This window comes from Ailuropoda melanoleuca, chromosome 4 (assembly GCF_002007445.2).
Source record: "Ailuropoda melanoleuca isolate Jingjing chromosome 4, ASM200744v2, whole genome shotgun sequence".
NCBI lineage: Eukaryota > Metazoa > Chordata > Mammalia > Carnivora > Ursidae > Ailuropoda > Ailuropoda melanoleuca.
In genome coordinates this window covers 140,665,189-140,680,437 of record NC_048221.1, presented here as the reverse complement: position 1 = coordinate 140,680,437, position 15,249 = coordinate 140,665,189, and the positions used below count along the sequence as shown (strand labels likewise).

At 47.1% G+C, this 15,249-nt stretch overlaps 1 long non-coding RNA gene across 16 annotated transcripts in view; it reads left to right on the top strand.

The window, feature by feature from the left end:
- Positions 1-14,904, top strand: part of LOC109489947 — a 78,548-nt gene extending 63,644 nt beyond the window's left edge. For 10 of the 16 annotated variants that reach the window (XR_004625122.1, XR_004625125.1, XR_004625129.1 and 7 more), the window contains 2 exons: positions 112-1,145; positions 7,824-9,896. This is a non-coding gene — a long non-coding RNA (uncharacterized LOC109489947). Of the gene's footprint in view, positions 1-111; positions 1,146-1,476; positions 3,516-7,823; positions 9,897-11,890 lie in introns of those variants that run through there. The other 6 variants (XR_004625127.1, XR_004625118.1, XR_002143106.2 and 3 more) reach the window with 6 other exon arrangements.
- Positions 14,905-15,249: the final 345 nt, after the last annotated feature.

The following is a 15,249-nucleotide window of genomic DNA, read 5'->3' as shown; positions in this document are numbered from 1 at the left end:
GAACTTGATCAAACATGACAACAGGCCCGCAGATAACATCATTGTCAGTTTACTCAATTGAGTTATCTGAAAAATATGGGATTTAATGAGTCTATTCTCTGTTCTTTATAGATGTAAGCATAGAAAGATGTGTGCCAGCTGACCCGGAGCAAAGGGGCTCACTCTCCCTCCCGTCCTGCAGAAGGCCAAGTGGTTCCAAGTTGTCAGGACAGTGATGTCTGAGACAAAGAAGAAAAAGGAAGAACATTCTCAAAACTGTGAGCTGCCTTCTGGCCCAAAAGGAGCATAGCCCGGAATCAGGCACATGCATCTCTGAAAAGCAAGGGGGCCTTGTAAGGTTTCTCCAAAATTATTCTGAAACCAAAGAGATTAGTGGTTTTGAAAATGGGAGTCTCGGGAGGTGTCTGTGTGAGCAATAAAGTACGAAGTATGTTTTTCTGAAAGGTAGCTGTTTGTAGAAAGGAGAATTCTGTTGGCCACGTCTCTTTTTTGCGTGAGTTTGGGGGATTAAGTGTAGAAACTGGGTTGGTGACACAGGCTCTGGCTCCTTAGCTCAGACCCAATGATGCCGCAGAGCCCAGTCAGCTTTCATGAGAAGTGAAGGAAAACTCCTTGTTTTAAAACTTTGATCCGAGTAAGAGTCAGAGTGGTAAATTTTCGTGTGCTAAAATTACTCCTTGGAAAGCTTACTGCCAGCAGCGGTCCATGGGGTAGAACCTGGATGTTTTGGTGGAATGTTGGAGTTCAGCTCTCTGATGAGAGATCTTCTTAGAGTCTTTTCTCAATAACCATTCCGATGTTTTTCTGACTGATGTAAAATCCTTGTGCTTGCTAAGAAGAGAAAACAATGGCAACTGGCGACGGGCGGTAGGCGCGAGTTGGGGGGATTAGAAACTGTGGCTTTCTATGCGTAGAGTCACCACCGCTCAAAGAAGCCACGGCCACCTTCTCCTGGGCCTCGTCCCTTCACCCGGTCTGACACTCCTTGCGGGACAAACCGTCAGAGCCCCAGTTCTCCCTCCCACGCGGACGCGGCAGAGACCCTCCACGGGGCGTTGGGGTCTCCTAGGTGAGCATCTGATCCGGCTTCCGACGGCATCGCTGGCATCAGTCCAGAAAAGCAGCGTCTGTGCATCAGGAGTGGGGTAGGAATTCCACTTTACTTATAAATCTGATTTGCGCGGTATTTCACATGACTTCTTTGGCATTTGGTCCGCCCTTCTTCGTGGAAGCTGGAGACTTCATGCCTCTCGTGTTGACCCAGCTGATCGTCAGGCACTTCTGAACAACAAAAGAGCCTTTCATCCCAAAATGGCCGTCCCCGAGAGCAATACCCGGGCTTCCTGGGGCGGGCTTGCGGGCTCTAGAGTCCCACCTGAGGGCGTGGTGAGCACACTGTGTGTGCCAACGCGTCGTGCTTTTCCAAAATGCTCCTCACCCTGCTTTCCTGACAGAGTTTCTGCGTCTCCTTTGCAGTTCCTTCCCAGACAGTGTTGGGGACAAAGATGTCCTCAAAGGAAGGTGAAGGGACAGCAAGACCCCTGACGATCGCATTGTTGGAGCATCAAGTGATGTCAGAAGCTTTCTGGCCCCAGAGGCGATGGAGTGTAGGGTGCAACAAAGTGTATGATTTCAGGGCCAACTATGAACTGCTTCCTCTTACAGGAAACATCCCAAGAACAGATTCCATTTCTTAAAGTATTGCTTAGACTTCCCCGAGTACAAGAGGGAGCGGTTGTCAAAGAGCCTGGTGGTCATGGTGGGGGTTAGGTCTTCATCCTTCCACGTGGCTGGAGTCCCAGCACAGGAGAGAGTCAAGCCAGACTGAGGCAGATTCTTAGGATGGGCTCCCCAGAAACCCAGAAGCCTTATTAGAGACCAAAGTGTGTCCCCCAGAATTCATAAGGTGAAGCCCTCACCACCAACGTGACTATATTTGGAGACAGGGTCTGAAAGGGACAACTCGGGTTCAACGACATGCCAGGGGAGGGATCTCATCTTACAGGGCTGGTGTCCTCATAAGAAGAGGAAGAGACTCGAGAGCTTTCTCCCTCTCCACACACACACAGAGAAGAGGCCATGTGGGGACACCATGAGAAGGCAGGCATCTGTGACCAAACAAGAGAAGTCTCACCAGAAACCAACCCTACTGGCACCCTGACCTTGAACTTCCAGTCTTCAGAATGTGAGAAAATATGTTTCTGTTTTCCAGGGTGTCCAGTCTATGATGTGTCATTCCTGCCACCCACGCTGCTCCCCAGAGGAGAAATGGGTGGTAGCTTAGCGTTGGGCTCTATCACATTCGAGAGTATCAGATAAATTGGTGAGAGGAGACTAAAACAGAGTGGTTTGTAGTAAAGAAAGTGCAATGTCTGAACACAGGAATATGCAGAGAAGTGAAAAGCAGCTTTCTCGATGGTGACTGATAAGAAAGAGGGAGGAAGTCATCAGATATCACCTCCCAACAAAGCCCTAGCTGGCAAGGAGAGGAGCAATGCTGAGTTACAGTCACAGTGACCGGTTTCTGAGAGCCACAGTCCACAAACAGTCTCGCTCAGGCTTCACGGCTTGGTGACGAGGGGCGGACATCACCCCAACTATACACAATAAGATGGCAGCTTGTGTAAAGAGACTTCCTCAAGCTCACCGAGTTAGCATATCAGGAGCCAGGTGTTCAATGGGACCACCTGCTTCAATGACTTGAGGGAATTGCCTGGAGACTATTATCCTGACCCTATCTGCAAACACGGCCAGTGAGAGCCTAGAAGAATCCAGCTATCTTTGCATTCTTTCTTTTAATTTTCAGATACCACCTATTTTATAGATAGGTAAAATGAAGGTCAAAGAGATACATAAGGTCCACTCTCCCAAGATCAGGCTGGCCATTAAGTCTTGCCATTGGGATGCAAATGTTGTGTTGACTTCCTTCAAAAGCCTTTCCCTTTCTACTGCATCTCTTAGTCAAATGCTTTGTGAGAACTCTCCAAAATGCTGGAAATACTTGCTATAAAAGTAAGAAGTAAAAAAGAGGCTTATTTCCAAGGGAGAAATCAGGAGCAATTTATTTATGAACTTCAATACCCAAGACAAGTACCAAAGAACAGAAATCAACAAAAGGAATGAGGACCAGTGAATATTCATCAATGCATTGCTTCACATTTCTAGAGAATGATACATAAATTCTCTTCCCCAGAGCCTTAAGAACTCACAGGTCATCCCCTTTTATTACTACATTTTAGAACAAATTCGTGTCAAGCAAACTCTTCTTGACATGCCACAAGATACGGGTCACATATTTTCCAACCAAGCCCTGTTCATTTTGCCCAGAATTGTGCTTCTCACTACCAGTAGTGGAGGACCCTAATGACAAAGGAAAGGAAAAGTTCTCTCCATATTCAAATGGAAGACAAATCCCTTTCACCTTTGCCAATGATGCACAACACACAATCTAACTGGAGCGTTTTACATCTTTTCCATTAAGGAAATCTGTGTGTAAAGCTGGGCTTTTAGGAGCGCCTGGGTGGCCCAGTGGGTTAAGCATCTGCCTTCGGCTCAGGTCATGATCCCAGGGTCCTGGGATCCAGCCCCATGTTGGGCTCCCTGCTCAGTGGGGAATCTGCTTCTCCCTCTCCATTTGCCCTTCCCTCAGCTCATGCCCTCTTTTGCTTTCTCTTGCTCTCTCTCGCTCTCAAATAAATAATAACTTAAAAAAATAAATAAAGCTGGGCTTTCAGCTCCTCAATGATGAGCAAGCTTTTTATTTAAATATTCAAACCTAGTTCTCTATATAACCTAATCCATATTACTTGGGTCCTGGAAAAGCACCTTTAATTTTATAAAGCTCAGTAGTATTTGGCCTGCTACCAAGACCCAGAAACCCTCCCTGGCTCATTTTTTTAGCTGAAGATATAGAAAGTGTCTGTTTAAATAGTAACAAAGGCTTGGCAATTTAAGGAGGAACATAGGATGTGCTGCTTGCCACTCTGTCACGGGAATTAGTTCTTCCCCAGCCATGCAGCAATCTGCACATGCTAGTTGGCTCTTGCTCTGTGCACAACTCTTTAGAGAGTCAAAAGTGAGAAATAATGAAAGAAAATCTATCACAATGGTCACGAAATAATTTAACTCAGTTACTACCTAGCATGTGGTTCAGTGCATTTGTGTAGATGACGCAATTTCCTAAAATAAGTGAGAGAGCCCAAATGTATAGAGCTGGGAGAATTTAAAATGATCTTGAGCTCCCACTCCTTGCTTTCTAGCTTCTATTCTTAGTCCCATGTCATTATGCAAAGATACATGTCAGCCGTTGTCCATTGCTTGGAAGCAGGCGCTGACAAACGTTTTCTATAAAGCGCCAGGTAGTGAACAGTTTTCATTTTGCGAGTCATAAGGACTTTGTTGAAAACAGCCACACTCAATACTCAAGCCAGTGGCCAGGGCTGTGTTCCTGTAAAGCTTCAGTCAGAAAACAGGGGCTGGGATGGCTTTGGCCTCCAGTCTACAGGGTGCTGAGCTCTGACATCAAAGACAAAGCCTGTCCTCTGCTTTACTTCCTAGGGTGCCTAACCGCCAAACAACGGCCTTTCCCCAAAGCGCGCACATCCTTGCTTCCTTCGCTCACCTTACTCTACCTACTGGGTGCCTTGAGAAGTGCCAGTTGGTCAGAAATGGCGCCACTCTCAAGTTACGCCTCTACCGATTTTGTACAAGTGGCCTTCAAAGTCAAAGTCCGGGGCTGGGGGGTTGCCTCAAACTGCTCAGCCCAGGACTTATTTCCATAGGGCGCCCTTTAAACTGTCTTTGTTTGGCTTCAGAGGAAGCATTTAAGAAAAAAAAAAAGTGGTAAGTGATGGCTTGTGAAAATCAGTGGACAGCCCTGCGAATTTCCTGACATCAAAAGTGTGATTTTGCAGAAACAAAGAAGGCTTGTTTGTTTTAAGCCAGTAAATATCTTCCTCTGCAGCATTAGTCTGCTGTTTCGCTCTTAAATGTCCCAGGGTTTGCCTTCCTTGTGTAAAACTCTCCCCAAATGTCCCCGGTACGGATCGTGCAGTGGAAGCAGCCTACTTGTATCGTGTGGCTGGATGCGAACAGCAGCCCTTCGGTGGAAGGAAAATCCAGCTCCCTCTCACCCAAACATCGACTGGAACTTCTCCTTGCAGCTAATTTAAACAAATTTAAACACACTGGCTCCGTGACAGAAAGCCGACCTGGAGCCCCATGGCGGACCACCTCCCTGACAACCGTGTGCCAGAGCAACAACTTCCGTTTTCTCAAGGTCATTGATGGACTCTTCCAGCTGTTTTCAGAAGGTCGGAACACTTCATCTCTACTGGTCAAGATCAAGTCTGAGGGTGGGGCAGTCATTGTCTGGAGAAGAGGACCTCGCTTGACCCTAGGCAACCATGTTTCTGGACAACCATGAGTGACCTCACATGTGGGTGATGTTGGTTCCTGCATTTACCTGGTCTCTGTGGGATTCGAAGGTGTCTCGAAAACCGTAAGAGCTTAGATGCCTTGTCCCGCTGGTTGCAAAGCCCACTCTTCATATTCTGAGGCTTACCGTCATGGTAAAGCCAACACATATTCTCCAGAAACGAGATTGGCAAAGGACCAAGAAATGCCGTCTGAAGTAGGTTTGTAGCCCCACTCCTGGTATTTCTAGGAGAATAAGGATGGGTGTGAAGGACAAGGAACTATAAATCCAGTGTCGGATCTCCTAAGTCCCAGAGTGTGCCCAGAGCTGATTTGAGCACACTGCAGCCCCTGAATTAAACTTTTTTAGCACAAAGTACTGTACCTGCTTTGCAATTTTGTCAACCCATGCTTTAGACAGGTCATGGATACGGTGCAGCCAGATACACGTTATCTTATAAAGAGAGAGCTAGTTTCCTGGGGCGCCTGGGTGGCACGGTCATTAAGCGTCTGCCTTCGGCTCAGGGCATGATCCCAGCGTTCTGGGATCGAGCCCCACATCAGGCTCTTCCACTGGGAGCCTGCTTCTTCCTCTCCCACTCCCCCTGCTTGTGTTCCCTCTCTCGCTGGCTGTCTCTGTCAAATAAATAAATAAAATCTTAAAAAAAAAAAAAAAGAGCGAGAGCTAGTTTCCAAACCACACACAGACCAAAATGGTCATAAGCCAATTTTGTTATAAATTTCCCCCAAAGCGTGTATCTTTCTCAGAGTCTCACTTTATTTGTAAATTTGAAATACCTGCTTCTTTCCATTGACAAGTTTCCACCCGCTCACCTGTCCCCCCGCATGACTGTTCAAGTCACAGGATTCTCTGCTCCTCGCCAGCAAAAACCAATGTGTGTCTTCATGTCGCTGCCCATGCTGCAGACAGGGTTCTAGATGTAAAGCCCGATGGACAGAATTTTGCTTTACACCACATCCAGCGAGCACACCCGTACACCCCACAAAGGCAATGATGTAATGTACAGGCTCTCTTCAAAGTCCTGATTTTTTTTTGTCTGCGGTATTTATTTATGTACTTATTTGTTTGTTTTTTAATTAATTTTTTCGTACAGTTGATGCACATTGTTACGTTCATTTTGTCCTGGATATTTTCAAGGAATGCGTCTAACACACTCGTTACACTTACCTCAGCCTCCATCTGAAAATGCCCCTGCCCTTGCTTGAAAACCCAGCCTTGTTTTGAGGCAAGATTCAGATGGATTCTGCAAGTCCACTCAGACCCGCTGATGGGATGACAGACTCACTCATCTCTCACGGAGCTGATTCCAGAACAAAAATGCAACCCCTCTGTAGGTTTTTTCTTTGTCTCCTTTCTGGTTCATTAATATTCCATCTCCAAGACCAGACCTCCAGAAACCGTGGTCAAGCAACGGTGTAATTTTGATAAAACAGACCCTCAGTGTTTGACTCACTTCAAAGGCCAGGCTTGGTGGAAACGGGAAGAAGGTGCCAGCAGCTCCAACCTGAGAAACAGATTTCAGACCAACTCTGAACAAAGAATGCCTCCAGCTGTGAGATTCTTTTTTGTCTTTGGCTAATCCCTTTGCAAGTTTTTGTTCTCTTCCATTTTTTTTTAAACAATCTGTTTTTAAATATGCACGTATGGAGGGATGGGTAACCTCATAAATAACTGGGAAACAAATTCTTAATTCTTACCCTGACCCCTTTCCCCACCGTCTCGTTTCTCTGCTCCTTCCAATCTGGCTGTTTGGATGGGAGCTGCTGCGTGATCACACCACCTTCCTATATAATAGGGCCGTGTTTTACACGGGACCACTGCCTGGCAGGTGGCAATTAGGTCAAGCTGGAAGAGTGGGCAAGGTGAGCAACTTGCAAATAATGTGAGAAAAGGCTCTGTTGTCACTGTGTTCTAAAGAGACGTTGTGGTTTGAGATGCTGGCACCTTTGAAGCTGGCTCCACGGAGGCTGAGCGGAGATCTTAGCATTATGAAGGCACGTGTCCCACAATACCACTGGGGGCCCCGCCAGCTGATTTGTGCCCCGTATTCGAGGAGCAGTTCTTTTCATTGCTTTTGTACAGCTCTGCATGTTGTGGCATCAGTCAGCGGACGCATGTCTGTATAAATTATGCATGTATGAGTTCACGTTCATGTGCTAGTCAGGAGGCTCCTCGATGGATCTGGGCGCTTTTGTGGGGCCGAGGAGGGAGGAGGGACGCGGGATCCCTAGGTTTCCATGAACAGGAACACACGCAATGAGAATAAATATGGAGGTGGGGAGCTCTGGGGGAAAGTAGGAATTTCACAAGGCGAGAAGGCTGACCTGAGCCAAGACGGTTGTGTTTTCACCTTTCCTGTCCCTCCTGTCTCTGCTCCCATCCCCAGGTCCTCGCACCTGCGCTTCTGTCTTGCCCACCTCTACCCTCCCCTGCAGCCCCTCAGCTTCACCACTGCTGGCACCCCCCTGCGGACAGAGAAGCTGGCAGATACCAATCTCCCTTCATGGAGCATGCACGGAAGAGGACACGTGCCGGTTTTGTTAAGGAAGCTTTAAATTTAAGTTTGGTGGGTGATAGGAAAAACGCGTAAGACAGCATAGCAGATGCTGTGATGGCCGATGATGAATCCCCCAGCGCACATTAATTCCATGCTGACATTCTGTCTGGAGGCAGAAGGGGGACTTTGACATCCAGTGTGGGAGGGAGGCATTAACAAGTGTGTATAACAATGCGAGTCCAAAAAAATCACTGTTCAGAGGAAACTGAAGAAGAGGGTTGACCACGACTTCGGTATCCTGGATGTGTATTAAAAATCCCAAACTGTGTATGATAAATAAATGCTAGGTAACTATGGCAACCCGCTAGACTTGATGGGATGGCCCTCCTGTCTGGAATAACAGAGTGGAAGGGTGCAAATTATTCAGGATGAATGATCCTTCTAGAAGATGAGCTGCTGCGGTGCGTGCCAGGGAAAGAGCACTTTCACAAGGCACAATCCGTGTGTTTTTACCCAAAGAAGATGGGCTCGCAGGAGGCACTGCCGTCCACCACAGCGACCTGGGTCTTCCGACTTCGGGCACTCAAAGGGGCCTGCGTACTGGGTATCAAAGCCACTCCTGTTCCCCTCCAGTTATGGTGAATATCAGAGACGACAACACTAGCTGTGCTCTTCTGCTGCGAAGGGAGACATAGAATATGGATTCATCCATTTCCCATTAATCCATGACCCCCCCCAAAAAATAGTGTTGATAATTAAGTAGATGACAGATATGAAACAGAGAAAAGAAAGGAAGGATTACCTCATCAGGAGAAAACGGCCTTTTAAAGAACATGTATGAGGCTGACGTCACAGTTTTTGTGGCCCGGGAACGCCACCAGCACAGGGAAGAAACGTGGGGAGCCCTTTGGGCATCAACAGGTGCGTGAATGTGAAGCCCCCAATTCACCGAGACGTTGAACACCCTTTCTTTCATGCTGCCGAGAAACCGGGAAAGTGCAAAGTGAAGGACGAGTGACGTGGGTTTGCACCTGATTGTAACACCAGCCTCCCAGCGCCCTGATGCCTGGGTCTGCGGCCGCAGGGCGACGAAGCTTCCCGAGGAGCCAGTGGCCTATCCTTTGCTTTGCTGGGTTCAAAATGTTTAGCACTGAAGTTGACAATGCTGTGTTTTAGGTTCATTTCTGAGCGGGGAGGTGGCCATAAAGGGTCCCGGTGCCTTCGAAGCGGATCATTGTTGTCGCAGGAGAAAACTCGCGCCTCCCCCACCCCCACCACCAGGTGTGTCTCTCTTTGGTTTCCCAGCTGCCAAGAGTGTGGTGTCAGTTCTCTGGCTGAAGTGTGGGGATCGTTGACGTCGCTGGGGCGCTCCCCTCGATCTGCGCCCCTCTTGCGAACCCTGTTCTGCTCATTCTTCACAAACTGCTTCACTGGACGCCTCAGCTCTCTTACCCGACGGCAGCTCACCCATCAGTGTTTCCCGGCTGGTCACATGGTGCAGTTCTACCTCCAGAAAGCAGCGAGCGGCGCGGCTCGGGACACATCCGCATACCCTCGTGAGAGGCTCAGGATGGCCTAGAATGACGGAGCGGGCGGAGCCGACCCCGGCTCACCAGCCGCAGCCCCTGTGCCCGGCACAGCGTCGTTTGTGTTGACCCCCCCGCCTTGACGCCTCGCCCCTTGCGAGAGAGCCTGCGCTGGCCCCTTCTCTTTGCCTCGCCATCGGCTTCGGTCTGGGGGCCGCACGTTGCTCTGTCCTGCCCCTCCTTTCATTGCTCAGGCACTTTTCTGGATGATTCGGCAAATCGTTTTCTGAGTCACCAGCGAGAGTTCCTCCTTCCAGGACCAACCTACAACCAGGGGGCCCCAGCTTCATGTGGGGGGAGAACACAGAGGACTTCCCTCTGCTCTTCAGGACCACAGACAGTGGTTCTGCTCCCACTTGGAAAGCAAGCATCTGGCATCCAGGACAGAATTTATTTTTATTTTATAAATTAATTTTTTTAAAGATTTTATTTATTTATGTGACAGAGAGACAGCCAGCGAGAGAGGGAACAACAGCAGGGGGAGTGGGAGAAGAAGAAGCAGGCTCCCAGCGGAGGAGCCTGATGTGGGACTCGATCTCAGAACGCCGGGATCACGCCCTGAGCTGAAGGCAGACGCTTTAATGACTGCGCTACCCAGGCGCCCCTATAAATTGATTTTTAACAGAGCTCCGTCACATCCAAGTTTACGTACATAGAGACACACTTTTCACAGACAAATCCAACTGTCCAGGTGGTAAGAGCTCGTGTAGCATCATGGTTAAGGACACACCCCTTAGAGCTGCATGCCCGTGCTGAATCCGTACCTCATCCCCTTGCTAGTTTTCTATTCTTAAGCAAGTTAGTTAATATTTCTCTGCCTTGGTTTTATCATCTGTAAAGTGGGCGTGTTAATGATATCTTCTCCTGTTCTTGCTATGAAAATTTAAATTGATTTACTTCAGGTGAAGCACTTAGAACAGTAACTGGAATATAACGAGCGCTTAGCATTTACCCTTAACGCCATCCTTGACGTGGCCGTTCAAAGAGAATGAACTTAGAAATTAGTAGAGATATAAATACTTCGGTTAATCTTAGCTGAGTATTCATGATGTCTCTTACACTGTACTGAGCCCTTTACATGGATTAGATAATCCAAGTTTAAATTATGTTTCCATGACCTATTAGCTGTGTAATATTAGGGAAATTAGGCAGCGTCTATACACAATTTTCTCACCTACAGAATGGACATAAAATATCTTCTTTGAATTGCTGTTACAATTTAAGTGAGTTCATGTACAGTGCGAGGCAAAAGCCTTTACTACATGGGGACTGTAGTGATTGTTACTGTGGATATCACCATCATTGGTATTATTATTGATGGCACTTTATTGTTTGAGAATGAAAGACGGCGCTGGCCCAGACCAACATAACCCCTCTGAATTAATGATGCGGATGTGATTATCTTCATGACCCAAGGACACGGAAGGCATTTGCTCCTTCCCGTGACAAGCACCGTCAGTTACCTCTGGATAAAACCAGAGCAATAAGAGAACTTAGTTTTTCTTTAAAACAACAGCACTGGGCATCTGGGTGGCTCAGTTGGTTAAGCGTCAGCTTTCGACTCAGGTCGTGATCCAAGGGTCCTGGGATCAAATCCCTTGTCCCATGTCGGGCTCCCTGCTCAGGGAGCTTCTCTCTGCTTCTCCCTCTTCTGCTCACTCCGCTCGTGATCTCTCTCTCTCTCTCCCTCTCTCAGATAAATAAATAAATAAATAAATAAATAACAGCACTATTTCAATACGTGGCATGGTCTTAATTTTCCCAAGCCTCACGTTGCCTCAAATTTTATGATTACATAGCTGAAGAAATTAGGTTTAAGTACAGTTAGTTTGAAGTGGTGATTAGGAAAGGGGAACAAAAGGGAACACAGGCAAAGAAGAACATCCCGCCTACCTTGGTCGTACTGCCGACTTCAGGTCGCTTTTCCACCTTTTCCACTGAGGCAGCAGTAACGCAGACCAGCGACTCCTCAGCTCCCCTCTCCTCCCAGCTCCATGGACTGAGGATCGTGAAAGACTACATTCAAAGAGTAGCCCCTGGTTCCTTTGTTGTTGGTGTTGTTATTTATTTATTTCTTCCAAGAACAATGTAACGGTCTCCAATTAGTTGCAGGTGCAAATATTATGCATGCAATTAATTGTCTTCAAATGGTTAATTATGGGCAGAATTGGCTAATTCGGGGTGCAATTAACTACTTGCCACTTATTCTGAGAATGCCCGTAGACAATTGTGTTTGCAATTAATTTACAAGAGCCATTACAGTGAAAACCTTGTACTATAAATTCAAGAATAGAGTGGGAGAATTTTTTCGAAGCAGGACTTCACTCTGGGTTAATTGCATTGACTCTATCCTTTGGCTTTTCTATGCAGGTTGACTGTCAATGGGATTTCTACGAGTTGCTTACGTGATGTGAGCAGACCTGCTAGCAATGAGGACTGAGAAAGGAACAGAGAAGCCAGTGCATGCTCAGGGAAGCCTCAGGGCCCTTGAGTGGCCAGGCCCCAGATGTTGTTTTGGAAGCAATGTTCTACATGGCCCGTGTTTATTTGTTCTATTTGTTTGGGTGGTTTTTTTTGTTTTTTGTTTTTTTTTGCTATACATTTTCTGGCACAGTAATCCAGGGGCATTTGCAGAAATGGAAATCCACACATCTTTCTGAACAACCAATTTTTAAAGTCGTCTTATTTCTAAATTTGCTAACGGTGGTCAACAGTTAAACAGATCCTACAAGCAATCGGAAGTATAGTTTTAAAATTTAAGTTCCTTCTATAGGCCAACCACTGAGCAAGATACTTTGACTAAATTATTGTATTAAAACCCTCAAAATAATTATTTGTATTAAGCTCTCTTATTATCCCCATTTTTGCGAACCAACTCAAAAAAGGTTTGGTGACTTGCAGGTCGGTGGTGGAGCCAGGCCTAACCCTCGTCAGCCCATCTCAAGCCCTGGACCTTGGCTGCCGTGTGATGTTGGAGAGTTCAGGCCTCGTAGGGCCTTCAGATGCCAACCTCTCCAGCTTCTTCCCCGGACAGATGGGGGAATGGCGGCCTACACAGCTTAGCTGAAGACAAGCTCGAAGCCAGACATGCCGCCACCTGGTCCAGTGCAGTTCTAACCACATGTTGCCAGAGGGAAATTATGTGGAGTCAGTTCTGCCCATTCTTAAGAAAGGACGGTTTTCCTGTGGCGTCTGACATGTGTGCGTGTCTGCGTGTAGGCCATTGATTGGAAATGACATTCCATTGAAAATGCCTCTGAGGACCAGACACGAATCTCCAGCAGGGAAGGGTTAAAGTTGCAGTGATTTTGCAGGCTGGATCAAATGTTCTTGAGAGGCCATTCTTCACATCTTGTTTCTTTAGCGCTGGGATAGGGCGAGTAATCAAAGGTGACAAGCCTTCTCTGCTCGTCTGGTCCCATTCCCGGTGCAGGGCAGCCCACAGGCGCATTGATCTTCAGTGGCAGCTGCTGCAGGTCCCCGACGCAGAGATCCTGGGCCACGCAGGGCCCCGTTGTGTAGTAACACGATGGAAGGAAGGAAGGAAGGAAGGAAGGAAGGAAGGAAGGAAGGAAGGAAGGAAGGAAGGACGCACCACTAACTGAGAAGTAAGACAAAACGTTTTCTCTGCAGACATGAGATTCGGTCACCTTGAGTTCCTGGGCAGCTGTGATTTAGGTGCCATCTCTGTCCAGCCTCAGACGGCAAAGCAAGGCCACCAGAGGTTTGCTGGCCTGCCGGGACGTGTTGGTTTGCTGCGGGCTGCAGGCGCGTTCAAGCGGGAGCGTGCCCCCGTGTAAGGTCTGTATTATGTAGGTCTGTGCCTGAAACCAGAGAAGGACACCACGGAGTAACAAATGCCCCTCTGACCCATTTTCTCCTGGGTTCTAAGCTACCTTTTGGAATAAAAGTTGACAACGGGAAAGAGGGAGAAAAATAAATTCATCGAAATGTATAAATCTGCTGCCCATGAGGTCCTTCGGTCACGTTACTACCCTTAAGTACTTTCCAGCCACCTTTGCACGAGAGAAGTGCTTGTCACCATTTAGGTAGGGAGTGAATGGATCTGGGAGAGTTGAGCCACCCTGCCAAAATCATACACTGCATCTGCAGAAAGAGCTGGAAGGAAGGTGCCTCGAGGTTGGGGCTGATGACAGTCAAGGCTGTGTTTCCTTGTGGGATACGTCATATTCCCTGAGACTTCCTGCAAGATGGCTTTGAGCAAGGCTGGGCTCTCACAGTGTTGAGTATGATTTGTAAATCTAAGCCTTTTTTCTTCCATAAATGTGATTTTGCTTTACACACAAAAAGGTGTGACATGAGGAGACAACTTAGGTTTATATCAGGTATTACCTGACCACGCGATGGACCTTCAGGGATTATGAGGCCGTGTGCATAGAGTCATTGATCTGGCTAGGCCAGCTAAGACTGAACTGCTCCGTGAGCCTTGGGTGGTAAAATGTATGGAACCCTTGTGTCTGATTTCCTATTCTTCGTTTTGGTATCTGGTTTCTTCCTTCTATCTTAGGTCTTGGCCAACACTCTTGAATTTTTGACTTTTGACTCATAATTCAAATAGCAGTTAGGGTGCTCAGAATTATAATTGTCACTGTCTTCAAAATCTCAGTCCTGGTGCAAGAGCTTACAATAACCTCTTGTTCTGAACCCAAATCCCTACCCCTATGAACTCCTTCTCTACAAAGTCTTGCCACCAACTCCCTGGTGTGACAAATACCATGTCTGTCTTGATCAAAGTGTGAATTCCATAGTATGCATCCGTAGTATAACTAACATTGGTCATTCCATGTTGTAGAAGGTATAAAAGGTTTTAAAGAGAAACAAGAAAAAAAAATTGATTCCTGGAAGAAAAGACTTGTCAAGGCAATTTCTTGCAAGAGCAAACCCTTCATTAGAAATGAAGTTAGATCTGATTTTGAAGGAGTGGATAGATGTCTCCTGGTATTTCCTATTGTCATATCATATATGACACATATAGATGTGAGTGATTGTTTTCAATCCCACCTATATTAAAAGAGAGCTAACCAAATGAGTAAAATCAAATGTAATTAGTTTAACCTAAATTGTAGGTTTTCAAAGCAATTAATAAAACTGAAAGTTGAAAGCTGCTTGTTAAGCAAATCAAAGATCAGGGAACGTACTTCTTTTATTGAATGTCACTCCTATGTAAACCAACCTACACAAATCATTTCCATGTTTGAAATACAGCAAGTCTGTAATTGAAATGCGCGGCGGCAGCAACAACTTCGGTAATTTGTGCATTGCCTGGATTCTTGACGACAACAGCAGCCACGTGCAAGGACTTGGAATCAAGATAGACCCGGATCTGGGGCACCTGGGTGGCTCAGTCGTTAAGCGTCTGCCTTTGGCTCAGGGTGCGATCCCGGCGTTCTGGGATCCAGCCCCACATCAGGCTCCTCTGCTGTGAGCCTGCTTCTTCCTCTCCCACTCCCCCTGCTGTGTTCCCTCTATCGCTGGCTGTCTCTCTGTCAAATAAACAAATAAAATCTTCAAAAAAAAAATATAAACCCGGATTTGAGTCTGAGCTCAGCTCTTCACTGGCTCTGGGAGCATGAACGCTTCCTTCATCGCTGAAGCCTCACTTCCCCTGGCATATCCCTCCCTTTAAAAATGCAAACTGCCTAGGGGCTGCGTGGATGGCGCAGTTGGTTAAGCACCTGACTCCTGGTTTCGGCTGAGGTCGTGATCTC